The sequence below is a fragment of the Leptopilina heterotoma genome, unplaced genomic scaffold, assembly GCF_015476425.1.
Source record: "Leptopilina heterotoma isolate Lh14 unplaced genomic scaffold, ASM1547642v1 Lhet_168, whole genome shotgun sequence".
Taxonomy (NCBI): domain Eukaryota; kingdom Metazoa; phylum Arthropoda; class Insecta; order Hymenoptera; family Figitidae; genus Leptopilina; species Leptopilina heterotoma.
In genome coordinates this window covers 317,239-341,395 of record NW_025110884.1, presented here as the reverse complement: position 1 = coordinate 341,395, position 24,157 = coordinate 317,239, and the positions used below count along the sequence as shown (strand labels likewise).

Here is a 24,157-nt window from a genome sequence, read left to right as displayed (position 1 = left end):
ATAATTTTTTTATTATTTCGCAATTTGTGTATTATTTATGAATTATCAAAAAAAGAAGTTAAAAAGTTAAAAAAAAATCCTCGTAAAATATGATAAAAATATTTATTATTCAATATAAGAATAAATATTATTATCAATAATAATAAAAAAAATACCTTCTTATGTATAATGAGAATGTAAAAATATTTTGGAAATAAAAAAACGAGTTCGAACTTTCTATCAAAAATCTATACAGACAGATTTTTATTGTTGATAGGATTACGCAACTCTCAAGGAGCACCTTCGCTCTCTTATCTAAAATCAATAGCTTCCTTATTGACAATCTTATCGGACTCACAGGTCTTACACTCAATACTATAAAAATTCCAATGTCGAGATTATAACAGTAGGTCTAGACAGTGGCGTATTTTAACAGTACAATGTCTTTTATTTCCCCACTATAGAAAGTAACAAATTCACCAAAGAGAATAAAAAATCCATTAAATTCAAACAAAAAGTCTTGATTAATTTTTTTAGTAAATGTCCAATAGACCGAAAAAGAATCAGGTCAAATAAGAATTCGACCTCAAAATTAGGCCAAATAAAAATTGGACCACCAAAAATCAAGCCAAATAGAAATTAAACCAAAACTCAAGCAAAATAGAAATTAAACCAAAAATCAAGCAAAATAGGAATTATTCCACAAAAACAGGTCAAATAAACATTTCCCAAATATAAATAAAATTTTAAATAAAAAAAAATGCAGATGTTGTAAATTTAAAGAAGATAATGTCAAATAAAAAGTTAGGTCAAATTAATCAGCCAAATAAGAGTTAGGTCAAAAAAATATTTAGCCAAATGGAAAATGAGGTCAAATTGGGAGGCAAATAAGAGTTAGGTCAATGAAATACTTTGTCAAATAAATAATTAGGTCGAAAATCAGTCAAATGACAGTTAGATCGAACAAATATTTCGCCAAATAAGAAATTAGGCCAAAAAGTCAGCTAAATAACAGTTAGGTCTAAGAAATATTCAACCAAATAAAAATTAAGTCAAATAATTAGCTTAATAAGAGTTAAGATAAAAAAATATTCAGCCAAATGACAAACGAGGTTAAAGAGTCAGCCAAATAAGAATTATGTCAATCGAATTCTTTGGAAAATAAATAATTAGGTCCAAATTCAGCCAAATATCAATTAGGTCGAACAAATATTTTACCAATTAAAAAATTATGTCCGAGCTTAATTTTTAATTAGGTAAGCTAAATAAAAATTAGATCGTGGAACTAATTAACCAACAAAAACTTAGGCCATATATTAGGTGGAATAACGGCTGGTTAAATAAATATTTTACGAGCTTAAAAATTAGGTCACATGGTCAGCCGAATAAAAATTGGGTCAAACAAATATTTCGCCAAATAAAAAATTGCTTCATACAACTAATACCAGAAAAATTTAACCTTTCCACTCAAATATCGAACATTTCTGTAAAAAAAGGTTCAAATAATTAAAATAAATAAAAAATTCACTTTTTGTAAATTATTTTTTACGACCTTGAAATATTCTCACCCTGGCGACATTTTTTTCAATTTACGCTTCATTACAATTGAGGCTAAAAAAAAGGCTGCGCCCTTTTATAGCAGCTGATTGTGATTTGATTATTTTTGTTATTATTATTATTATCATTTTAGTTATTCACTGTCGCCAGCATTGTTACATTCATGTCGATGAGCTCGCTGCATAAGTACTGAAGGTAAATCGTGTTCCGGTTGATGGTTGGTAAGTGACGCTTCGAATGTGCCCTCCAAACGCCCTCAAAAGCATTCAACGCGCTCATTAACTTCCGGTACCAACGCGCTCGGATGCACCTTGACTTTAGCTTAAAATCAAAGTAGAGGCCATTCTCTCATCTTCACCTTCATTTTCTTCCCACTTCTTGAACAAAGAAGTCAGCAGTCGGGTGCATTGTACACAAAACAGGTTCATATATCCCTCTCAGAGAAATCATTACGAATCTGTTTTTTATCAAAATAAAATTTAAAAAAAACTTACAAATAATACCTACAATTAAAAAATAGTCTTCGAAATTGAAATATTAAAGAGGAAAAAAAATTAAAGAAAATTTTTCTGTCCCATTAGAAAGTTTATATTTTTTTCTATTCCAAAACTCTTGAATATTAATATAATGTAATTATCTAAAGATGTTCTCCACTCATGAAGATAAAGTGTTTTATCAAGTTTTCGGCTCTAAGAGTCCATTTTCAAACGCAGTAAATTCAAAATTGAAGGAAAAAAAGAATCTCTGAGCTCATTAATATACCAACTGTTATCGTTTTTGGTAATAAATTAGCAAAAGAATTCATAATTCTGTCATTGACGGCAGTATAAAATTTCATAGATGGTAGAAGGTTATCTAAATACTATCGAATAAGCATGCCGGTTTCTAGATTAACCTAAAGAGTACTTTGCGGTGTATTAGACATTTTTAAAATTTCATCACTTCCACTTTTACGAATAGTTATACTGTCAACACATTGCTCATGGCTCTTTAAAAGAAAAAAAAATTCATTCCACAGGAATCTAACAAGTGATAATAGTACCGCAATCTAAACTGTAATAAAGTTTCTACATTTCATATAAATATGTGCCCACTAACGATTTCTCTGCTATTTGAAAAATTTTTACCGGATTTTTTTTCTATTACATTTTTTTGTCTGTTGCTTTTCATTTTATATATTTTACTAACCATTCTACTTAATTGAGTAAATGTTAAGATTTGAATATTTATACTTAAATAAAGTAAATAAATATTTTAGTATTTATTTTCCTAATATTTTACTATTGGTTGCACTAACAATTTTATAAAAATTTGCAATTTTACTATTTTACAATTTTACAAAAAAATTTACAAAAGTTTACAAAAAACTTTACTAAATATTTTACTATACGTTTTACTATATTTTTGCTGTATGTTATAGTAAAAATTTTAGTAATTATTTTGCTAAAATTTACTAAATATTTTACTAAATTTTTTGCTTTATATTTGCTAATAATTTTAGTCAATATTTTACTATTTATTTTAGTTCTTCTTATATCAAATATTTTACTACTTATTTTACTTTATTTTTTGCTAAATATTTGATTAAACATTACTCACATATTTTTCTAAAATTTACTGAATATTTTGTTATAAATTTTACTATTTAATTCACTACATTTTCTAATGTTCACATTATACTTCATCTCCTACTATATTTTTTTCTAGCAATTTTTAATGTAATTAGTAATTTTTGCTAAAATTTACTAACTATTTTAGTGTTAATTTTAGTGTCAATTACCAAATATTTTACTACTTATTTTATTATATTTTTTGCTTTATATTTTACTGAACTTTACTAAATATTTTACTTTATATTTTTGCTATGTGTTTTACTAAAAATTTTACTTTATAAATTATTACATTTTTTGCTATATATTTCACTAAAATTTGCTAAATATTTTATCACAACTTTTGCTATATACTTTGCCAGAAATTATAGTAAATTTTTTTTTAATTTCTAAAATATTTTACTTTATATTTTATAATATCTTTTGCATTATACTTTGCTATATATTTTAGTAATAATATTACTAATAATTCTACTAAACAACATTAAATATTTTATTAATCATTTTACTAAATATTTTATTATATCTTTTGCTATTGATTTTGCCATAAATTTAACTAAATTTGATTTACATTTTACTATATATTTTACTATTTCTTTTCTTAAAAATTATTCTATTTATTTTATTGCTGTTTATATAAAATATTTTACAACTTATTTTACTATATTATTTTACATATATTCTACTAAACTTTATTAAATATTTTACTATAATTTTCGTTGTATATTATGCTATATTATATTTTTCTATATTTTTGCTATAAATTTTACTTAGTTATTAAATATTTTACTATTTATTTTGGGAAATACTTTAGAACATTTTACTACATATTTATTGCTAGGCATATAAGTTGGTACATTTTTTACTAATAATTTTACTAAACTTTAGCGAAAATTTTTGTAGAAATTTTAGTATTTAAATCTATAATTTTTCTAATGTTTATTTTACTATATCTTTTACTATAGTTTTTTCTAACAATAGCACTAAACTTTACTGAATATTTAGTATTTAATTTACTAAATATTTTATAATTTATTTTACTAATAATTTTACTAAGCTTTACTAAATATTTTACTATGTATTTTACCAAATCTTTTGCTGTACATCTTGCTATATATTTTAGTAATAATTTTACTAAAAATCATAAAATATTTTACTAATAATTCCACTAAACTTTACTAAATTTTTTACTAAATATTACTTCCTCATAGAGGAAGTATTTTACCATTTATTTAGGTAAATACTTTATTAATATTTAACTATATATTTTACTTAACTTTACCGAATATTTTTTCCAAAAATTTTACTATTCAATTCCCTAAATTTTTTAATATTTATTTCACTTCATCTTTTGCTATACATTTCAATAATAATTGTACTAAACTTTTTACCAAATATTTCAATAAACATTTTCCTATAATTATATTTCAAATAAAAAATTTTAAAAAGAATAATAAAAAAATAAATAATTCCATCATAATGTTTGCCTCCAAGTACCATAATTCGAGACAAAATTATTTATCATTATCACCAGTGCAATTAATAACATGTAAATATAATTCTAATAAAGAAAGATTGCACGAGTCGTGGGATTATCTTTTCACTGGATTATACTGTGTGCGAGATTTTAACCGCATGCTAATACTAATGATTCAAGGGGGTGGGGAGGGAGAGAGACTGAAGAAAACTTTTAAGTTTCCAGGTACCTGCAAATTTTACGCAGACGAGATAAAACCTGGTTTAATTGCCAAGAGAAGGCCAGCTGTTGAAACGAAGTGGAAAGTACATACCACCACATAAATGCCTAATTACTTCTTTTCTTATCTGTATATGTATATATATATATATATATATATTCTTGGACAAAAATAGTACACAAGTCCCTTATCGTCTGAAAGCACTTTTTATCGAAGATGTTAGAGATCTCGACATTTACTGTTGCCAGGAACCATCTCCGGTATAATTAGCTAATTGTAAAGCTTCCCAATAACAAGAAATACCGCATTGCTTCTTTTTTTTGTTTTCTTTTTGTTTGTTTGTTGCAGGAGATTCTCATGAAAATACACAAGAATGGAAGGACAACCGCGTCTCTTAAACAAATTTCAACCAACTTTAGTGCCCATTAAAATGCATATTTTACACGATACGAAAATGCATTTGACATTCATTTTAATTCTCGTCCCCCCCCTCCCCCTCTTCGCCGCCCCTTTGGAAGAAATTAACAATTAATACATTTTTCATTTTCAATTACCGAAAAATATTTTAATTAGTTTTCAAATTTAATTTTGTTTAATTAAATACAAAATAATAGGAATAAATTTAATTATAGAAAAATATAATTACAAATTGGGAGGTAATTAATAAATAATTACCTGTCAATTTGTAATTATTAAATAATTTAATTATTTTTTGTTATTTGTTGTTGTTTTTTTGTATTATTGAATATTTGCGAATTTCTTTAATTATAAAATTATTCGAAAACAATTATTTTATTTGTCATAATTATTTAATCATTATTAATATTATTTTTCCATTGAAATTAAGATTTTCAAAAATTTCAAATTGAAACCTTTTTGAAATTAAACAACTTATAAAAATATTATTATAAACATAAAGAAGTCAATCACTCCAAATCTTCGACTCGGAGTAATCGATTTCTTCATGTTTTTATAATAATTAACGATAATAACCCAGGGATAAAATAATTATTTTATATAAAATTATTGTTCCTCCTAACTTCTTCGAAATTATTTTCATTATTTAAATTCAATTCTTATTTTCTAGAATTTGAATTTTAAACCTTTTCAAGATTCAATTATTTCTAAAAATCCATGCTATAATGCTTTTAATATTAAATTATTATCTAAAATTTTAACCGAAATTCATTTTTAACTCAATTTTTATTAGAAAATTCTACGAGAATTCAATTATTCAAATTCAAAAATAAATAATTTATTCAATAATTGAATTTTATAACAATTTTTGAAAATAGTTAAAAAATTTTTGAGGTATTTTATTAAAATTTTTAAAAATAATTGAATTCCTTAGAAGAATTTCAATAATAATTTATGAAAATAATTGAATTTATAAAAATTTAATTTTAAGAAAAATTAATTTCAAAATTCAATTATTTTTAAAAATTTACGCTATGTTGCTTTTAATATTCAATTATTATTAAAATTGTATTAAAAATAATAGAAATTCTGCAATGAGTTGTATTTGTGAAAATAATTGAATCCCTAAGAAGAATTTTATTATTTTTAAACAATATTTAATTTTTTCGAAGAATTGTAATTGCAAAATAATTGAATTTTTACAATAATTTGAACTTTTAAAAAATTGAATTTTTTTTCGTGTTTTTCACTAAACATCTTCTAAAAATCCATTATTTTTAATAAATTTTTGAAAAAGTTCTTTAAAAATTTTCAAATTCATTTGTTTACAATTCAGTTTTAAAAAATTTCAATTATTCGTAAATTCTTCAATTAAATATATATTAGCGCAAATAAAAACTTTAAATAATTTCAAAAAAAATCCGAAATTAAAGTTTTTAAAAAAAATTAATTCTACAGAATTGTTAGTTAAACATATGAAAAATTTAGATTTGCAAAAATTTGAATTTAAAACCTTTTCAAGATTCAATTATTTCTAAAAATCCATGGTATAATGCTTTTAATATTAAATTATTATCTAAAATTTTAACCGAAATTCATTTTTAACTCAATTTTTATTAGAAAATTCTACGAGAATTCAATTATTTAAATACGAAAATAAATAATTTTTAAAAATAATTGAATTCGTGAGAAGAATTTAAATAATAATTTATGAAAATAGTTACAATTCATAAAAATTTAATTTTAAGAAACGTTCAACTACTCAATAAATTATTCATTTTTGTATTTAAATAATTGCATTCTCGTAGAATTTAAAAAAAAAAAATTTATTCCAAAATTAATTTCGATTCAAATTTTAGATAATAATTTAATTTTGAAAAGTTTTGAAATTAAAATTTTTTTATAAATAGGTGGCGTAATTTTTCTGCAGAAGTCAATTATTTTTTAAAATTTGAATAAAATTCATGGCAAAATTTCAATTATTTAAACAAAATTTAACAAAATTCTTCGCATTAATGCAATTATTTTCATAACTTATTATTTGAATAATTTAAATGATAAATTGAGCCCCTCAATTGAAGAATTTTCGAATAATCCAAATTTCTGTAAAATTGAATTTTTAACAAATGGAGTTAAAAATTAAAGAACTTTTTCAAAAATTATTAAAAATAATTAATTTAAAGAAGAATTTTAGTTAAAAATTCTAGAAAATTTTGAATACTGAATATGTGTATTTTTTGAAGAGTTTAAATTCCTGTGGAAAATATCTATTATCTATTAATTAATTAATTAATATCTATTAATTTTTCGAGTGAATAAAAATATTCTTTAGGTTCAGGGAAAAAGGAAAAATTCTGCCTGGAAATCAGGGAAAAGTCAGGGAAAAACAAAGTTAAGTTTTTGTGGCAACTTTTTAGTAAAAAATAGTTTTAAAAATATAGCAAAAAAAGAAAATAAATTATATAGTAAAATATTTAGTAAAAAAAAAGTTAAAACTTATAGTAGAGTAAAAAGTAAAATATATAGTAGACTTAGTCGAGAATCTTTATTTAATGCCATAGAGCGAATGACTTTGTCTATAGACTGTACAGCCTCCGATGGTTGGGAAATTGCGAGAGTTCGTCTTGGGTCGAATGGTATAACCCCGTCGGTCGGATAGCCTCGATGCCCCCTGTACACAGAGCGATAACGTTAGGCCGTTAGAAGCATGTTTTTCGAACACTCAGAAGAAATAAGAAGCGCATGGGTCAAAGATTACAGATAGTGGCACACGCAGACACTTTTCTTGGATAGTGAGCAAGAGAGACAGAGACAGATAGGGACACAGAGGGGTAAAAAAAGAGAGAAACTGTGCGGATTAAATAAAATGAAAGAGGGAGGGTGAAAAAAAAATTGTATCAAAAAAAGGATGAGGTCCGTAAATTTCATCGGTAAAAGGGAATTGAGTTTATCACGTCTCTCCTTTTGCTGACCCTTGGAGCGTCCATATAGTCACGTATAATCACGTGAGTGTGAGATAAAAAAAAAAAGATTAACTCCAATGAATTACGGAAAGATGTGTGTGGAAACTCCTGCTGATATCATATTATATATTGTATTTATCATTTCTGATACTTATTTGATAATGTGTCACTTGAGTTTAATTCAGTGGCATACAATATTATGTGGACATAAGGGGTCAATGCTCTTTTTTTAATTATATTTTTTTTTTTGAAGGAGGGGATTTATTTTCCCTTTATTTGAGGATTTGAACTGAAATATTAGTTTTAGTTCGAATTCGTAAATTAATTTTACTTTCCCTATAAAAAATACTAAAAGAATACTGAAAGTAATCTTTTAGTATTCTATTTTTACTAAACCGAATTGCTAAAAAACTTAACTTTGTTTTTTCCTGATTTCCAGATAGAATTTTGACTTTTTCCCTAAACCTAAAGAATATTTTTATTCACTCTAAAAATTAATAGATATTAATTAATTAATAGATAATAAATAAATTCTTTTCAAAATTCAATTATTTTTATAAATAACAACATTCATCACCCAAAAATTCATTTATTTTCAAAAATTCTTTAAAAAATTTCAATTATTTTTAAAAGTTTTTCGCATTTTAATAATTTTCAATATTCACTATTTTCATAAAATTTATCAAAGATTTAATTATTGAAAAAAAATTTTGATACAATTCTAAGAAAACATTCAATTATTTTCATAAATAATAAAATTTCATTTAGGAATTCAATTATTTTCATCGCAGAATTTACAATATTTTTAATATAATTTTTAAATAAATTCCTTGAAAAATGCAATTAAAACTTGACGGAAGAAATTTTAAGAATCTTTCAATTATTCAATAAAATAATAAAATACCAATATTTCCATAAATAACTTTTAATTCGTCTCAGAAAATCAATTATTTTCAAAAATTTTTAAGTAATTCATAATTCTACAAAAGAATTAAATTATCTTGATGATAAATGACAAAATTCTCCCCATAAAATCAATTATTTTAAGGAATTTTAATAAAATTCTTCTGCAAAATTCAATTATTTTCATAAGTTTCAAAATTTATCACAAGAATTCAATTTTTTTGAAATGTAATAAAATACTTTGCAGAAATTAATTTCTTTTTAAAATATTTTAAAAATGCTCGTCAATAATTAAATTATCTTTATAAATAGGCAGCTAAATTCTTCTCAAGAATTAAATTATTGTCAAAAATGTAATAAACTTCTTGTCAAAATTTCAATTATTTAAACAAAATTTAATAAAATTCTACACATGAATGCAATTTTTTCCATAAATTATTATTTAAATTTTTCTCATGAATAAATTCTTCTAAAAGAAATTTTATTATTTATGAAAATAATTGAATGCTTTCGTAGAATTGTATCAAAAATTTTTTTTCAATAATTAAATTTTGTGATAAATTTTATGAAAATAGTAAATATTGAAAATCAACGAATTGTGAAAAAGTTTTGATAATAATTGAAAATTTGCAGAGAATTTTATTTAAATTTTTAAAAATCATTGAATTTTTGATGAGAAATTTTTTGCTATTTATAAAGATAATTGAATTCTTGACGAGATATTCGTTAAAATTTTTGAAAATAATTGAATTTCTACGAAGAATTTTATTACTTTTGAAAATAATTAAATTCTTGTGATGAATATTATTATTTGTGAAAATTATTGAGTTTTGCAAAGAATTTTATTATTACAATTCCTAAAAATAATGGAATTTCAGTGAATAAATTTTGTTATTTATGAAGATAAGTGCGTTAAAACTTTTGAAATAATTAAATAATATTAAAAAATTAATATCAGAATTTTTCAGAATTTTCTTACGAATTGTAGAAATTAAATTTTTTTCCAGTACTTTCAAAGAAATCCCTGACTTTTCCCTGAATTCCCTGACCTGTGGGAACCCTATAAACTTTACTAAATATTTCATTAAATATTTCTTTGTAACTTTTGTTATACATTTTCCAATAAATTATAGTAAACATAAACACTTGATAATATTTTCCTTTATAATTTACCATATCTTTTGCTATATATACTTTGCTATATATTTTACTATAAATCTCTAATATGTTAAATTTTAATTCCAGAACTATTTGAAGAATCATTTAACCCTTTGAAATATGAATTTTTTTCTGGAAAAAGTTTTAAAACTTTAGCGCTTTAAAGGGTTTTTAGGATTGATAAAGAATTTGACGTTTGATTCTCAAAATTCAAAATGGCGGATCCAAGATGGCGGACGAATTTTCAAAACTTTATCCAATTTGACTGAATGTTGTCACTCGGTGGGTTTTGGCAGTCGCTGATTACAAATCCGACGTTAGTTTTTAAAAATTCAAAATGGTGGATCCAATATGGCGGAGTAATTTCCAATTTTAATTAAAATTGAACGAAATTAATTAAAATTGACTGAAAATTATTACACATGGAACCAGAATCAATAATACAGCGAAATTCGATGAAAAATAGATCCGAGCAGAAGTGGTAAAATAAATTTCAAAAAAAGACTGACAAATATTAGCATAAAAGGCGAAAAAAATAGAAAAAAGTAAAATACGAAAAATATAGAAAAATATAGAAAAAAATGAGACATGAAAAAGATAGAAAAAATAGACACGAAAAAGATTGAAAAAAAGATGAGACTCGAAATAGATTGAAAAAAATGAGACATGGCGTGACAATTAAAATGAAAACAAAACAAAAATGAGGGGGAAGTATCAAAAGAGCGAAGAGGAGCGTCAGTGAGTGACGAAGCGAGTCGGTCAGTGTAATCTCAATGATCGTCGGACCGACTGGTTTGAGTTTGTTGGGGTTGGCCGGTTGGTTTGGCCCACTGGAGCGGACACCCGGAGGAAGCGCGTCCGTCGGAACGTGGCACGCTTTGTACACCGCGTATACACGATCACGGATATGAGCCGATAGAGAGGGATAAAGTGAAAAACGATAAAAAGGAAAGGGAGAGAAAATGAGGGTTCTACAAAGTACTGTGGACGACTAAAGGGGGAACTGCGCACCACTAGCCGGAACCGTTCATGAATCCATGAATCTATGATCGCTACAATCTCATCTCTCTCTCTCTCTTCTAAAGTCTTTCAATCATGACATGCACACACACACACAGATTCCCAAGTGGTATTTAAAAAAAATACTCACGAAATTTTTAAAACAAAAAAACTGTTGCAGACGATTTCTGAATGAGTACCTACTGTTCTTCATCAGTAGTTTTTTTAATTACCAAAATAGGCTTAATATTGGTTTAATGTTGTCTTAATATCGTCTTAATGTAGCCTCGCCTTAATCTTAATTTATTTTTATTTTATTAGAAAATTCTACGAGAAATCAATTACTTAAATACAAAAATAAATAACGTATTGAATAGTTAAATGTTTCTTAAAATTGAATAATCCTTATGAAGAATTTTAATCCACAAATTTTAAATAATTGAATTCTTTCGACGATTTTTGATAAAATTTGTAGGGGAGAGTGGGGCAAACCGGACCGGTGGGTAAACCGGACCCCCCTCAATATTTCCGAAATGGTGAAATTGGAAAAAGTGTTGTTTACAAATTTAAAACAACCATGTTTAGTATACCTTATTTTTTCAATCTGACAGTTTTAGCTTGCGTTTGTGCGACGAAGGGAGCAAAAGTTTTTTTTTAGTTTTTTCTACACTTTTACGAATTATTTCTTAAGGAAATTCTGAGGAAATCGTGTAATGTTTCCAAATATTAGGTCTTAGGTTTTGAAGGTACACACCTCAGGAATATTTACCACCAAAAATTTTGATGAATTGGCAAAGCGTTTCTTTTTGACAAACATTTATTCTCAAAATGGGCCTGTGGGGCAAACCGGACCGTTTTCGGTGGGGCAAACCGGCCATAGGATATTTCCATTGAATTAAAGTTTCATAAAAATTATTTTTAAATAAAATGTTTCTTTCATTAAAATATTTACTTGCAATGAAAAATGATTGTCTTCCAATGAGAATTGGACCCTTTAATATTGTTTCTCTGATAATGACAAACATTTTTATTTTTTTATTAAAAAAAATATTTATTTAATTAAAATTCAATCCCGTATTATTATTTTCATTACTACAACCATTGTTTACATGATTCTTTATGTTTTTTATTATTGTAGATTATGTATAAATGCAATATTATAAACAAAAAACCAAACGGTGCGGTTTACCCCAGGGGGTGGGGCAAACCGGACCGTTTGCAAAATTTTTAAAAGTTAACACAGCAACTAAACAATAAAAGATAAAGTATAAGTGTCTCTGGGAAAAAGTTGCGCAATTAAATGATCTTTCAAACAAGACCTCGAAAAATGAAATCGGTTGATTCGTTTAGTCACAAGAGTCAAAAAACCGTTAGGGGTTCCGGTTTGACCCACTCTCCCCTAAGAATAATTGAATTTTTCTAGGAAATATAATCGAATTAAGAGCCACTTGATTTAAAAGGATAACAGAAAAAAGAATAAAGAATGTCAATAAATATAAATAAGTAAATACAAAAAAAAATTGTGGAAAATTTTCTTGCAACATTAATATCAGTGGAGTAAAAGTTGGGGAAGTCTATTTACTTGAGATAAGTTTTTTTTGTGTGTTTTTTTCCTTCTTTCTTTCTTTCTTTCTTTCTTTCGAATTTATCATCGAATGTTCCCCCCTTAAAGTTATTTGTTGAACTCGATCGGGTGACGGTAAAAGACATGCAGACTTATCAATGCGGCTGATAATTTCAAAAGCACTCGTGCTCTCGTGCAAACGATCGCAAAATTATCAAAACCCCACACGTAGCGTTGTACTCGATTTATCTTACGATGCGTAAACACTTGCTTTTAAGTGTACATACCCATTAAACAATAGCCTACAGTTGGCCTGGAAACCAGAAAAGCTATCTTCCCTATATATTTACGCATATTTTTGCATATAGAATATTTTTATTTTTTCCTTTTTTAGGTTTTCGTTCTCGTTTCTTTTTTTTATTAGAAAATTCTACGAGAATTCAATTATTTAAATACAAAAATAAATAATTTATTTTTATTAAAAATTTAATTTTAAGAATTTTCAAATTCATTTGTTTACAATTGAATTTTACAAAATTTCAATTATTCGTAAATTCTTCAATTAAATATAGATTAGAAGATAAAAACTGTAAATAATTACAAAAAAAATCAGCAATTAAAATTTCTGAAAAAAATTAATTTCACAGAATTGTTTGTTCAAAATATGAAAAATACAAATTTGAAACATTCTCAAAATTCAATTATTCTTAAAAATTCACGCTCTAATGCTTAATATTTAAATAAAAAAAAATTAATTGAATAACTGAATGTTTCTTAAAATTCAATTCCCATAAAGAATTTCATCAAAAAATTTTTGTACAATTGAATTCTCTCGACGAATTTTAATAAAATTTTTATGAATAATTACATTTTTCAAGAAATTCGATTAAAATTGTATTAAAAATAATTTGAATTCTTTTTCTTTTTTATTATTTATGAAAAATATGAAAATAATTGAATTCCTAAGAAGAATTTTATTATTTACGAAAATAATTGAATCCCTGTAAACATATTATTATTTATGAAAATAATTAAATCCCCGTAAAAATTTTATATTATTTATGTAAATAATTAAATGATTGCGAAGAAATTTATAAAAAAAAATTGTAAATAATGAAATTCCTGCGAAATTTTTACTATTTGTTGAAAATAATTTTTTAAATCATTGAATTCTTTGGGCAAATTTTATGAAAATAGTAAATATTGAAAATCATTGAATTTAAGAAAATTTTTGAAAATAATTGAATTTCGGAGAAGAAATTAATTTTTTGTAAAGATAATTGAAATTTTGATGAGAATTTAAAAAAAATTTTGAACATAATTGAATTTTTGCGAAGAATTTTATTATTTTTGAAAATAATTGAATTTCTGCAATCATTTGTAATTTTTCTAAAATTATCCAAATTATATCGTACAATTTACGAACTTTTCATCCTTTTTAAATTAAAGTACGGACTTTTCGGACCTTTTTAAAAAAAAAACGGACTTTTACGGGATTTATGTCCCTGAAGCTATTATTTGGAATTTTTAGAGACAAAAATGATACTAATTTCACTTTTTTCTTTCAATTCTGGAACTTAAAAAACCATCGGGGCACTTTTTCGCCTAAAACCTTTAAAACAATTTTTACAGTATTTTTATATGCTATAAATAGAAAATAAATGTAATATACAGTATTTTTATTGTATATATGAAAAGTTATCCGCATGCTCATCGTGCTGCCGTTTCTCAACACTCGCGATTATATTCAACCTCTCTCGAGATCAAATCATTTCGCGATCGTTACATTATGTCTGATCTACACAAACGATCTTGTGCTTTGAGATCTTTGAAAATTCCCAAGAATTCAGGAAATGATAATAAATTTTGTCTACAACTCTTAAGTGTGCGATATGATCGGGAAATAGGTCAGAATTTACTGGTTACATAACATTCACATGATGTATGTTTATTCCTGAAAATGTAAATTTATTCCATGTTGAATATGACGTAGGAATAAAATATAATTTTATTCTCCAAAAAATAGTCTTTACACTCTTAATTTATAGCAGTATCAAAATGCAACGAGAATTGATACCACAAAAAAGTGAATTAAATCAAAAATTGATCTAAATTATTGCTTCAACTTTATCCTTGAACTTTTGGTATCAATTTGATACTTTCGGGAAAACTTCATTTTGATTGCTATTTACTTCTTAGATTTTTTATTGTATCCTTCATTGCTTTTTATTGTTCCATTGTAATTAATTAGCTGAACTAATGAAGTTGGATTCAATTATTTTAATCATTGGGTTAATGGTTGTAATCATAATCATAATCATCTAATTAGTGTTAATTTGTTAATTCATAATATTTATACAACTTTTTTTTGGGGAAAAGAAGCTTCAATATATTTCAGTACATGTAATGACTGTTTATTGTTTCCGTGAAGATAGTGGCCAATGCCAGTACATGATGTACACCTGCCGTTCTGCAATGCACATGTTATCCTTGACATTATTCGGCGACCGTACATTATTAGAATGCGTAACCATTAATAATCGTCTTGGGGTATGAACATTACTGACTATTTCTACCCAACGGAACACTACCCACCCTCACCAAGTGTGGAGAGAGCCCACTCAAGTAAGAAATTCAACCAAGAAACGTTATACTCTATAAAGATTTGCCTTCTTTTGAAAAAAAAGTGTTTCATCCAAATATTCCATTTTCCTTTACACTAAAAAAAAATTTTATTTAGAATAATCGAATTTCTAATGAATCAATTAAAGAAATTGCCTTTTTTAAAAAAATAATAATAATAATGATAAATTAATATAATATAAAAAAATAAAAATGTACTGATCGCTAATTTGTTTGTAAAAATACTAATTTATTTTAGTTTGAAGCAGAGAAACAATTTTTTTTCCTTGAAAAATAAATAAATCGACCTGCTTTTCATGTAGGAATATTATACAAATTCCCACAAATATGTCACATGACGAGTTAAAATTGCAAACACTTGACTTATTTTCGCAAGAGGATTATTCTTTTTTTTTTTGCTTAAATGTCTTTTTTTTGCAGGTTCTTAAAGATTTTGACCCTCTAAATTACTCGAGACACACGAGTTTGACCGCGCTTTTACATACATTGCACACCCTCAAGTGGGGTTAATTGTTCGTCGTGCGGCAAAGCTATTTCTCGAGTCGTTCTCTTTGTAATTACAAGTTCGAAAGATCGTGGGTGCGTGCGCCACTGTGACGCATGCATACATATCGCCCATAGCGAACTTTGCCTTCCGGAACTATGCTACTCGCCTGGCTAGTTCAACTAATCGAAAACGCGATGAATGGGAAAATAAGAATAGAGAAATGCGTACACTGAGAGAAAGAGAGAGAGAAAAAAAGAGAGAAAAAGAGAGTCCACTTACAAATTAACTACTCGCTCCTAACGATTTCAATCAGCGATATTGTTTTTTTTATTTTATTATTCAGAAAAAAATTTCAATTCTATATTTCAACACCAAAAAAAAATTAAAATTAAAACATTAAATTAAATAAATTAATTAATTAATTAACTATAATAATTTGAATGTTCTTTCATTCATTCACTTTTTCTGTTCCTCACACTCTGAAGTTGTCTTTTGTTTATATTTTTGTTTTTTGTAAACTTTAGATAGAATGTATATTATATTATTATGTTATAATTAATTTTATTTTATAATTAATTCAAAATTGTAATGACAAATAGAAATAATCAGAATTTTTTTTACTCCTTTTCATTAAAAGACTAAAATTTTGTTAAATATTATGTTTTGTCATAAATTGAAATTATGCAGATTTTTGTTCTTTGCTTCTAAACAAAATTAGAAAATTGTTAAACAATTGTGATTAAGAAATAGAAAATTTATTTATTTTGCATTATCAAAATTTAAAAAAAAATTATTATTTTGTTTTAGAAAAAGAAGAAAAATATTTGCACAATTCCTATTTTTAATATTATTTTTGGAAGAGGATTTTCCACAGAAATTAAGACATTCAAAAATTTCAAATTCAAACCTTTTTTAAATTAAACAAGTTATAAAAGTATTGTTATAAAACATGAAGATATCGATTGCTCCGAGTCGAAGACTCGGAGTGATCGATTTCTTCATGTTTTCTAATATAATTAAAGATGACCGAGAGATAAAATCATTATTTTATATTATCAGAATATTGTTACTGTAACTTCATAAAAATTATTTTCATCATTTTAATTCAATTATTATTTTCTAGAATTTTAAATTATTTTTTATGAAAATAATAATTGAATTCCTTAGAGAAATTTTATTATTTATGAAAATAATTGAATTCCTGTGAAATTTTTATTATTTATGAAAGTAATTGAATTCCTTAAAAAGAATTTTATTATTTATGAAAATAATTAAATGTTAGCGTACAATTTTATTCAAATTTTTTTTTAAATAATTGAAATCTTTTTGAGAAATTTTATTAAAATGAAAAATAGATGTTGAAAATCATTTAAATGAGAAAATTTTTTGAAAATAGTTGAAATTAGGACAAGAATTATATTGACATTTTTGAAAATAATTGAATTTTGGGGAGGAATTTTTTTTATTTATGAAGATAATTGGAATTTTGGCGAGAATTTTTTTTAAACTTTGAAAAAAATTGAATTTTTTCAGAAGAATTTTATTACTTTTGAAAATAATTGAATTTCTGCAATTATTTGTAATTTCTCCAAAAATTGAATTTTTTAGTGTTTTCAACAAAAAGTTTCAATCAGAAATTCTTTAAAATATTAATTAAATCCAATTATTTTCAAGAATTTTAATATAAATTCAATTATTTTCAAGAATTTTTATAAAATTATTTTTAATAAATCTTAAATCATTATTTTCAAAATTTAAAAAAAAATTCTTTCAAAAAATTCAACTATTTTCAAAAATTTAGATAAAATCCTTCGAAACATAATTCAATTATTTTTATAAATTGTAAAATCCTCCGCATTAGAATTAAAATATTTCCATAAATAATAAAATGTTTCTCAAAAGTTCTTAATAAAGTTCTTTCTAAATTTTAATTATTTTCAAAATTTTTAGTATGTGTGGAAAAGTGAGGTGGGCCCACGGTGGGTCCCAGGTGGGCTTCCCAGGTTCTAGGTGGGTCCCAGCAGGGATGGCCCAGGTGGGCGATTCCTTGGCTTGTAACGGTGAATCCAGCCACAGCCCACCTAGGAAAAATCCAGCTGGGGCTCATAGATTTAGTTTTCATTCAAATTAATGAATAAATGGTTTATTAATAACAAATAAGTCGAATTATAAATAAATAACGTTATTATTTAACGATTTTTACTTTTTTTAATGAAATTGTGACCAAAAGCAAATTCATAAATAATGTTAGCATATATGTGGGAATTAATATATATCCTTTCATTTATAAATTAAAAATTTATAAAAAAATTAGAAATTTGTTAATTAAATTATTAAACGGTATATATAATCACTAAATGGCATACTTATACGAATACAATGCAGAAAAATCGGAATAAACGCAAACCTAAGAAACAAATAAAATTTAACGCACGCGGGGATTGAACCTACGACCTACGGACTACTAGACTAACGCCCTAACCACTATACTACGGAGACTAACTACTGAACACCGACGTTTTATTGTCAGTGACTTGTTGATCTGCTGAAATGATTTAATAAAGCACTTACTGACACGAATACACCGTAACAAATAAATAGTTTAATAATAATAATAACAATATTATTAATGTAATAATAAACGATAAATATTCTTAAAATAATATTTATATTATTATGAAAAAAATATATCAATACATTTTTATTAAAAATGTGTTTTTTATTGTTTACAATCATTATAAACATTAATTTGTTGGTCTAAAAAAAAAATTTTTTTTAGTTGTTTGGACTTAGAAATTTTTACTAATTAATTATGTGGACATTACATAAAAAAAATATTGTGAATACATTTTTGTTAAAAACACGTTTTTTCTTAATCTAAGTCATTATAAACATTAATTTTTTGTTGAAAAAAAAATTTTTAGGTTTGGACTTAGAAATTTTTGCTTATATAATTATTGATGTGGGTCCTCAAAAACTGGGAAGCCCAGGTAGGGCCCAGCTCACGCCCACTTATAATATTATTTCGCCTGACCGGAACCCACCGTGAGTGGGTCAATAGACAAACTCTAAAATGCTTCCGTAAAATGTTAACATGTTTGTCAATTGTCAATTCATGTACGAAGATGACCATAATTACATCAAAGTTTTATTATTAAATATTAAAGAAAAACTAAACTATTTAATAATTTTCACTCTAAACGATTTTTGTTATTATATATAATAAATTTTACTAATGTTATATTGCAGTCGTTATTGTTTAAATAAATAATTGTTGTTAATTAGTAACTCCTGACACTAGCTTCCAGAAAGATGCAGTTTTTTTCTAATGTTGCGATTAACTAATTCGAACCACATGAAATAAAAATAATTTAAGGTTTTAACAATTCAAAAATTGTTTAAACAAATGATTGTTGTTATTTACTAATTTTTGACACAAAGCACCTAAAAAATGCAGTTTCTTTTTAATTTTACATTTAACTAATCTGAAAAGTATGAAATAACAGTATTTTATGATTTAAACAGTTCAGAAATTGTTTAAACAAATAATTGTTATTATTTATTAACTTTTGATACAAACAATCCAGAAACTTGCAGTTTCTTTCTAATTTTACAATTACTACTACTCTGATTAACTAATTGCAAAATAAGAAAAAAACTTCATTTTTCTAGATGCTATGTGTCAAGAGATAGTAAATAACAACAATTATTTGTTTAAACATTTGATAAATTGTTAAAATTAAAATCATAAAACATCCGAATGATTTACTATTTACATTAGTTAATTGCAAAATTAGGAAAAAACTGCAAGTTTTTAAGTTATGTGTATCAAAAGTTAATAAAGAACAACAATAATTTGTTTAAACAATTTCTGAATTGTTAAAACCATAAATTGTCTTTATTTTATGTCGTTCGTATTACTTAATTGCAAAATTAGGAAAAAAATTGCAAGTTTCTAAGTTATGTGTATCAAAAGTTAATAAATAACAACAATCATTTGTTTAAACAATTATTAAAATGTATTAAAAACCGTTATACCTTGATGAGTTAATTATTAAATAAATAAATAAATTCAGCTGGAACAACTTTAAAATTTCGGTAAAACTAAATGTCTGTTAGTGTAGTACAATAAAAGTTTATAATTATTGACAATAATAAATTGTTTAAAATAATAATGATTATTATTATTATGAATTAATTGTAGAATGATTTATTGTGAATAGTTATATTTAATTTTCAGACTTTTTCTATTATAATGTTAATATTTTTATGAAAATGGGAAGCCCAGGTGGGGCCCAGCTGGCTCCCAGTTTTTAACTGGGCTAACTTGGGCAGATTTCCACACGGGATGATTCATTCAAAAAATTCAACTAGTTTCAAAAATTCAGATAAAATCCTTCGAATTAATTCAATTATTTTTATAAATTGTAAAATCCTCCGCATTAGAATTAAAATATTTTCATAAATAATAAAATTCTACAAAGGAATTCAATTATTTTCATAAATAATAAAATGTTTCTTAAAAGTTCTTAATAAAATTCTTTATAAATTTTAATTATTTTACAAATTTTCAATTAAAATTACTGTAAAAAATTACATTATTTTTACGAAATTTAATGAAATTCATCAAAAAAATGTAATTATTTACAAAAACTCTAATAAAATCGTTAAAAACAGTTTAATTTTCTACGAATAATTTTAATATAATTTTATAGGAAAATCGGTAATTACAATTAATAATAAGCACGATTATTTTAAAAACTTAAAAGAAATTCTTCTTAAAATTCAATTATTTTCAAAATTTTAAGTAAAAATTTATTTAAAAAAACTCCTTTATTTCCAAGAAAATTGAAATAAATTCTTCAAAATAAATCAATTATTTCAAAGAATTTTAATAAAAATCTTGCCAAGAATTAAATTATTTAATTATTTCTGAAAACAATTGAATTTTTTCAAGATTTAAAAAAAGTGGATTTTTGAAAAGAATTTTATTAAAGTTGTATTAAAAATAATTGTATTCCTCTGAAAAATGTACTATTTATTGATATTATTGAATTTCTTTAATAAATTTAAGAAAAATGTTTATAAATAATTTAATTTTTCCTGGAATTCAATTAAAATTGTACCTATTCAAAATAATTGAATCTCAGAGAAAATTTCATTATATTTTTAAAAATAATTGAATTCTTGAATTGGATTTCATTAAAAGTTTTTTAAATAATTGAACTCCTGCGAAAAATTCAATTATTTTTTTAAATAAATGAATTTTCTCAGAGAATTTTTACAAGATATTTAAAAATAATTGAAATCTTCGAAGAAATGAATTTTAATTGTATCATGAAAATAAGTTAAATCCTGATAAGAATTTTATTGTTTATATAAAAATAATTTAATTTTTTACGAATATTTTTATTATTTATAAATTCACTAAAGAATTCTATTACAATTATTGAAAATAATTGAATTCTTCATAAAATTCAATTATTTTCAAATTTTTTGATAAATACTTTGCAAGAATTCAATGATTTTCAGTAGCCTAATATTTTCTAGAATTCTTGTAGAAATTCCAACAAATTGTCCCTTTTTTCTTTTTACCAAAAAATATTTCCTTGATTCAAGTAATTTTTTCTTTAAACCAAATAAATTCTATTAAAACCCCAGTAGTGTCTAATTTAACAAAATTAAAACCACTATTGAATAAAAAAACACACAGTGCGAAATAAAAAATATTTAACGACCCAATAATTCAAACGTCAAAAATCTTATTTAAAAAATATAACTTAATTACATCGGCAACTAAGAACCACCAGTGCAATTTAACATATTATAACTACAGATGGAAAACTGATTCGCAAGATCATTATAACAATTTAAAACACAAAATGATCCCGATCTCGAAAAACAAAAAAAAAAAAAGAGTATCAACCGCAAAACGAAATTCATTGTTGAAAAATGTTTCCAATCAAGAATTTCGCGCGTGGCTGTCAAATCGGGTGTGATGGATCGATTCAAAGTTCGAAGTACACGGTATGAGAGAATAAGGGCCTGCTTTTAAAGAGAGTCGCCTATGTGAATATTAATGACGTTGAAAAGTAATTAAATATATATGTATATATATATGTATTCACGATGGCAAAGAAGACGCTAATATGCGAATTAAAAGCTGGTCGTCGTCTGAGGTTGAGGGTGAATAACGATTCGCCAATTAAGCTTGGACCAATCCAGAATTGAGCAATTAAAGAACAAATTCTTTCCCCTGCTGGCAGAATATAATCAAGGCGCGATTCGATTCACGATCTCATAAATCATCAGCGTAAACGCCATATCGAGGGGACAAAAGTCTACTGCGAAAATTGAGAGCGATAAAAATAAACGACAAGAATCTTCTCTTGATTGTCAGATAAATTTTTTCTTTTTTAATTTTAATATTTATATAGAATGGGAAAGTTTTTGAAAATTAAACGTCAATTAGTTGTCTATTTAAATTTCGTAATGTTCCGTGAAAAATTTTTATTTAATGAATTCGGTGTTGATTCAAAATATTTTAAGGGCGTTGTGTCTTTTTTTCTCAATCAAAAACTTTTTTTTCGGTGGCACCGAAAATTTTTTTTTTTTTTTTTTTAAATTTAATATAGGTAATTATATTTATAATTATAATTATATTTATAAATATTTATTAATTAATCAAGGGGTTGATTTGGCAATTTAATTTCTGCTTTGACTTTGACTTTCATTTTCACTTTGACAAATTTTTATTTAAACTTTTATTTTCACTTTCACAGATTTTTATAAGTTTTCTTCATAAAATCCATCAAAGTGAATTTAAAAAAAAACTTTTATTTTCAGAATGTTTTTTTATAAAATCTACAAGTGATTTTTAGAAACAAAAAATTTTTTTAAAAAGGCTTATGAAATTGGAAATAAAAATCTATCAAAGTGATAATGAAATTGATAATAAAAATCTATTAAAATGAAAATAAAATTGAGAATCTATCAAAGTAAAAATGAAAGTGAAAATGAAAGTAAAATGAAAATCCATAAAAGTACAAATAAAATTGAAAATAAAAATCCATTGAAGCGAAAATAAACTTTTAAATAAAAATCTGTCAAAGTGAAAATTAAAGTGAAAATAAAAATATCAAAGTGAAAATGAAAGTAAAATGAAAATCAATAAACGTAAAAATAAAATTAAAAACAAAAATCCATTGAAGCGAAAATAAAATTTAAAATAAAAATCTATCAAAGTGGAAATGAAAGTGAAAATAAAAATCTGTGAGAGTGAAAATGAAAGTTAATTTCAAAGTAAAAATGAAAGTGAAAATAAAACATCAAAGTAACAATGAAAGTAAAAATAAAAATCCATTAAATTAAAAAATAAATAAAAATCCATTGAAGCAAAAGAAAAATTTTAAATAAAAATCTATCAAAGTGGAAATGAAAGTGAAAATAAAAATCTGTGAGAGTGAAAATGAAGGTCAAAGAAGAAGAATATTCATTAAAATAAAGATACAATTGAAGTTAAAAATCCATTGAAGCGAAATTAAAATTAAATTAAAATTAAATCGATCTCAGTGAAAATGAAAGTGAAAATCAAAATCTATGAAAAGTGAAAGTAAAATTGAAAGTCGAAGTAGAAATAAAATTACATAATCGATCCCCAGGTGAAAAATGTACTTTCATCTTGAGTCGAACACAAAAATATTATTTTTAATAAAACAATTAATATTTTTGAAAAAAAAAAAAACAAAAAAAAATTTTTTTATTGAAAAAAATGCAATTTAGTTAAAATTAGCAAATTTTTTGAAACACCTAAAAGCACCTTACGTCATTTCAAGTGTGACAAGTGCAAGTCCATCCTGAATGCAAATCTTTGAGGGAACCAGTGACCGGAAATAGTCAGTGTCGACGAGTGGGGAGGTCGAGGCCACCTGTTTGTCGATATAGAAATCAAAAGCGGATGTCTGTCATGTCCTGACAAGCATCGTTCCATGACGGAGATTCGCTGGAAATACCAGATTTTATTTCCTCGTTTCTCTATTCGAAAAAAAAACCATTTAAGCAATAATTTACTTTTCAACAATAAAACAAAAACGCGTGTCATATTTTCTTTCTCGTTTCTTCTAATTCGACCCGAAGAGAAATTGTCCCCTTTCGATAAATTTTTTCTTTATAATTTTTTT

At 24.6% G+C, this 24,157-nt stretch overlaps 2 protein-coding genes across 6 annotated transcripts in view; one reads left to right on the top strand and one right to left on the bottom strand.

Annotated features, from left to right (window-relative positions):
• The window catches only part of LOC122499489, a 405,956-nt gene that overhangs the window by 200,356 nt on the left and 181,443 nt on the right, over positions 1-24,157 (bottom strand). Inside the window, exons 1-2 of one of the 5 annotated variants that reach the window (XM_043607874.1) lie at positions 5,147-5,288; positions 4,853-5,046 (exon numbers count right to left, since the gene is read on the bottom strand). The exons of 3 other annotated variants lie outside the window; for them this stretch is intronic. The gene's annotated coding sequence lies outside the window, so the exon portion shown is untranslated. Of the gene's footprint in view, positions 1-1,547; positions 2,308-4,852; positions 5,047-5,146; positions 5,289-24,157 lie in introns of those variants that run through there. One more of the 5 variants, XM_043607876.1, reaches the window with a different exon arrangement.
• Positions 1-24,157, top strand: part of LOC122499490 — a 126,107-nt gene that overhangs the window by 37,749 nt on the left and 64,201 nt on the right. The gene's annotated exons all lie outside the window — the stretch shown is intronic.